The sequence below is a fragment of the Lactuca saligna genome, chromosome 8, assembly GCF_052625555.1.
Source record: "Lactuca saligna cultivar CGN05327 chromosome 8, ASM5262555v1, whole genome shotgun sequence".
Lineage (NCBI taxonomy): Eukaryota > Viridiplantae > Streptophyta > Magnoliopsida > Asterales > Asteraceae > Lactuca > Lactuca saligna.
In genome coordinates, this window is record NC_136424.1 from 106,095,958 (window position 1) to 106,101,957 (window position 6,000).

Here is a 6,000-nt window from a genome sequence, read left to right on the forward strand (position 1 = left end):
CTTCTTCTTAAGTGACTCCTGTTGCTGTTGTTCTCCTTCCATCTCTTCAAGTTCGAACCCTTGTTTGGTGGCTTTCCCTACAATCACTGGCTCCAATTCCTCTAAGATCATCTTGATAACTTTATCAACCTTCCCATTCTTATTACTCATCACACTTGAGGAGAAGTATTGGTAATGAAAACTGGGACCCTCGCTTGGTATCCTCACCACCTCAAAAACATTCTTGAATTTATGTGGGACTTCACCAATGAGTTGTGCATTCCCACCTTTTTTCACAACTTCCCAACCATTCTCATTAGGATCTAAGGTGATGTACCAGCCATATCCTCCAAAAGCAACTGATGCATTAAAGCCCTTGCTATGTAAACTTGCTAATTCAGCTTCAAGTCCTTTAGTAAAACCATCACCCGAATCATCTAAAACCTTAAGGGGGCACAATAGGAACTCTTCCAGCCGATAAAGCTCACCATAAGTAACTTCACTTCCACTTCCATTTGCCATAGGAAACTTATTTGGCAACAACTTTAACATCAAATCCTTGCTAACATCTTTTCCCTTTTTAGCAATAACAAGTATTTCTTTATCTATCTCTTCATCAATCCCTTTCTTCTTCAAATTCTCCAGGATCCAAGAGCTCTCCATACTCTTCATGTTCTCACCAGTAATGACATTACTTCCACCAAGATCATCATAACCAGCTGTAATTATAACCTGTTCAAGACCTTTTTCCTGTATTTTGATTCCAGCAAGCATACACCAATTCCCCTGCACTCTTTCTTGGGGAACCATAATATCACCCAGGGGGTCCTGATGTTTGGACAAGGTGACATTAGAATCTTCAGTAACCTTTTGAAAAGTAAAGTATGCTCCATGCATCAGATATTTAGAGAAATACTTGTCACTTTTGTTAACAGTCACAAAAAGATGAAATATTTCTCCACAGTTTTGGAGACAGAGTTTTTTTTCCATGACACTATCATCTTTATTGAAATCAACAGTAGCTAATACACCATATCCGATACATAAGACAACATTAATATCGGTAGAAGAGCCAATGTGCCCAGGTGAATCAACAAGAATGCTCAATAACTCGTTTTGGATGACAGAGGATCCAAAATTGAACCCTAGGGTTTTGAAGACGATATTAGGATAAGCCAACACCTCCAACCTTGAGGAGCTGGGTATCGTGGTTGAGTAAGAGGTGGCCAATTGGGGTTCGATCGGCAGAAGAGAAACAGAGGTGCGAAGAGGAATTAGCGCCAATTGTGTCATTGGTTGGATTAACCTTATGTGAATATAAGGTAGGTCTAATCCCTGTTTGACCAAAGTCAGAGTTGATTCAGTAAAACTTGGGCTTGAGTTAGAAAAGTTACCCATCAACTCCATAGTGCGCTTAGTATTTTGTGAGCCCAAGGTGTTGATCACAACCCACTTATCTCTCCTAAGTCAGGTATTAAAAATTCCACCTTTTGCCCTTGGCTTGATGCATATTTACAATTTAGCTTATTATTTTGATTTACACTTGCAGGAAATTAGAAGCGAGGAGCTACATAATGATGTTTCATAGATGCACCCTGGTTATAAACAGGTATGAATATGATTTACACTTCCAGTTCACATTGTATCCATTTCTGGAGAGGATATTTGGCCCTATAGTAATAGCTCGTATCGCAGGAGTAAGCAATTTTTCTTTAATTTAGTTTTTCTTTTACCATTTGTTTAATTTAATTATTCATTTTTGATGTAATTATTGATTTTGCATGAGAGATTTTTTTTATATATGAATCTTGAAAAATGGGATGTTTGGTTGTTAAGTGAGGTCTTGAATATGTTTTGTGTAGGTTGTGTCTATACCACTACTCACGAGTTATCCATTCATAGCCATGTTGACTGGATTTGCTCTCTCGTTGACTTTAAATTGTGCATCCATTATAAAGAATGTTTTATATGTAAGTTTTTCAGGGACTAGATCTGTCTACTTCATTAATTGCATGCTAGTATTAGTTTATTACTTAATATAAGATAATATTTGCACATATTAATGCAACATGCAAGAAATGTTATAATTATTTTTATCTTGATAATTTGGTTTCTTGTCATCAACAGGTATCCATCATAACGGGGACATTCATTCTGCAAAATAAAGTTGTGGTAATCTTCACCTCCTCAGTTCTATAGCTTTTTTTAGGGTTAGATTCATAAAGTAACAATGCACTTTCATTGATTTAGTTATTTATTACAAGTTTATAACATCCTAATTTCATTTTTTCTTATTAGAACATTGTACTTTCAAAAATCTACCCAATTATCTTATTGTATAGCTTGAGTGCATTTGTGGCTTAATCTTAATAATAATTCAGTTTTATATTATCTTATTGTCATGTTTGTTTAGTAAGCTTAAGAAGAGTAAACAAGGTATCCTTATCTCAGTTGCAGTCAAACCACAAGCTTCCGGGGCCAATTAAGTTGCTGGGACATTTTCTGAAGTCAAACACCTTCTTCTTGTGTATAAATTCAATAGCAAATTCAATACTTTCTTGTGTATAAGTTCTATTAGAAGACAAACATATTTTTAATCCCTTTGATATCCATTTGTCTACTATTGGAATGATTATTTGTGACATTAACTTTTGTGCAATATATTATATTTTTTGTATATGGTATTTTATTTTTTATTATGATACATGAAATAGAAATTTAATTTGAAAATTAGTAAATCTACAAATAATTTTTTTTAAACAGTTAAAATTATGATACACAAAAATGTGTGTCATCTGCATTTATGACATGGCCTTTCTTGACAGGGGATTTCTTGATACGCATTGCGTGTCATTAACATGCGCGTCGTAAGGTTACGATACGCAAATGCGTGTCGTCTTCCGTTATGACAGGGCCTTTCTTGATACGCATTGCATGTCGTAAACGTGCGTCGTAATTGCGCGTCGTAAATGCGCGTCGTCTATAGACGACGCACAAAAGCGTGTCGTCTCTCTTTATGACATGGCCTTCCTTGACGTGCATTTGCGCGTCGTCTGAGCCCTTTACGACGAGCAATGAGCGTCGTAAAAGGCTGTTTTTCTAGTAGTGAATATTGAAAAAAATAGGAGAAAACTGGAATTGATTGAATGAATCCCACTCTGATACCAATTGAAGAGTGTTTAAATCAAGTTATGAACATGTAATCAACCAATGAAAGCAATAAGAACACGATACGTAAATCATATCTGGTTGTCTCATTAATCTTCTGTAAGAGTACAAGAGTTCTAGAGAGAACATAATGACGAAGAGCTCAAAAGTTACTCTCTACCCTTATATTTACTCTATTTATTGAGTGATATAGACACACAAAAAATATGCAAGGACTAGACATTAGACTTAAACATCAATAGGTGCCTTGAAAAATACATACACTTCGAAGTACATGACTTCGCAGTTAAACAGACTTACACTAATTTCGACATCTGATTATACATTTCACACCCTAAAAAGGTCAAAGTCAACGGTCAAGGTCCAAAAGTCAGTACTTCTTCCCAGCAGAGTACAACCCGCGTACCAAGAGAGTATGTCCATTGTACTCTAATGTTGACCAAAAATGGGGCGCTGACTGCGTATGTGCAGTGTACCACTAAGTACACCCAACGTATGAAGCCAAGTCCCAAAAATCCATTAAGAGCTTATTCCATTAAGCTCTTACATCCAAAACTAAAATCCAAACCCAAAATGATATCCTAAGTCATAATGTTTCCAACTTTATGACGTTGCATGGATATAAATTACTAAATGTCCACAATCCTAAGTTCTTAACCCAATAAGACCATCTAACACATGCATGGGTTACATACAACATTGAAGATTATATTTATATGCATCATAAGACTCTGAAATGTCTAAAAGGATGGCTTATATGACTTAGAGTAACCTATACTCATAATGCCAAGCTAATGGGACCAAAATGTTCACAACTTCAAGGCTAACAAGATACTAAACAAGTCATCATCAAGTTCAGATTTTTTTTACCTTAAAATGATGCCGAATGGTGATGAGATTTGTATCTAAGGTGCCTCACTCTTCTAGTGTGGTCCTCTCTTTTTCTCATTCCTTCTAAATCACCAAAAGTACCCACAAAAGCTCAAGAACACTCTCAAGAAGGATTAGGGTTCTAGATGGACTAAATGGAAAACGGAGGTTGAAGAGTAAATGGGAAATGAGGAATTAATGATGTTTACATATGGACCAAACCTTAAAAATTTGTGTTTGAGGATCCATCATGTACGCCCTGCGTATGAGGTGTACGCCCAACGTACTAAATCTGGCCACAGTCACAAAAATGCCACTATGGGTCAAAATGAAATCAATTCTCATAATAAGGGGGTTAAAAGGTAAATAGTTGAAAATCGAGATGTTACAAGTCTCCCCCACGTAAAATAGAATTTGTCCTCAAAGACCGCTGCTGCAACTAACTCAGGGTAGTGTTTCCACAACTCCATCTCGTGCTCCATAGACAATCCTCCCCGAAACCCGATCCAAACTAAAAGTTGGGTCATTCATGCAACTGCATTTCCATACTATCTTTAACCCAATCTTACGAAACCTATGCACTCTAACCAATAACAAATCCTTAACCTGCTAACTTTTACCACTGAAGAAATCCATCACAATTCTCCCAAAATCCAGAAATCCAATACCTCGACTGAATCGCAAGCGAGCAAAACTATCTCGGAATGTAGTTACTACGACTTATCCTTATAATCTGAACCATACGAAACCCTTCCAACCCTGAATTACCTTGTTGATACCACTAGGAAACATGACTCCCGACCATTTACTACTATTGAACGCTTCATCCGAAAACAAGGCGACTCCCAACACCCTTAACTGCTCACTTTATCCAAACCAACTGGTTTGTGAGTTTCCTAACTTCCAACAATGCACCAACACCTAAAGTAAAGAGATAAATTATTATGATCACTGGGCCCACAACCTATGTTTATAATACCTATAAAAGGTCCTCAACATAGGTCTGGATGGCCTCCGATCCCACAACATGAGTCTGGAATGCCCTTCCCCGGATCTCGGCCTATGTCTGGAATGTTCCCAGTATTATGCTGATCTTGTCGACTTTCCATCACTCGACTGAAAACTCATGACCAACACCACAGAGCCTAAAGATACTCAGCCTCAATCCACTATCTTGCAAGAACCCGTATACATCCCTCTTAACGCCAACCGATTGCAACAATGACATACTGTGACAACCGTGAAATTCAAGTCAAATTCAAAGTCAACAAGTCAAACCGGTCAATCTTGTATAATACTTGTATGATTAAAAGTTATTCTATGAATATATCAAGAATTAGAGGGTCTAGGTAAATCTATGTGTTTATCAATGTGAAACCCTAAGAAGGGAGTTAAACGCATCAAAACACGACTATGAAACCTTTTAGGGACTTAAAATAATCGTAAACGAAGTACAATAGGGTCCACATACCTTGCATTGCAAGATTATTCGATGAAAATGACTAAATGTGAATCTCTCTCGAATCTCTCTCAATCTCTCCCAAATCTCTCTCAAAATATCCCTCAACTTTTTATAGTCAATAGGGTCATCCCGAGCCTTAACTTGGCCAAAAATCACTCAAAACGAGAAGTTATATTGAAAAACGGCTAATTAGGGCCGAAACCCTCTTAGGAACCGAACCCTCTTAGAGGGAACCTCTCAGGGCCGAACCCCTCTTAAGAACCGAAGCTGTCAGAGGCTAACATGTCAGTAGCGAAACTACCCCCTTGGACTGAACCCTACGAACCGAACCTCCACCTTCGCTCCCTCCTTGTGCCACTCTCGGTCCTTATCCTTAAGCACCGAACCCCTCGCAGGTTCGCTTCCTTCTTCCGGTTTTCGATTACTTTCACCTCCTAAGCCCCTTTCTGACGGGATTTTTTCACCAAATTCATATTTTTACCATTTTAAACTCCCAAAACTCATATTTTATTTATTTCTCA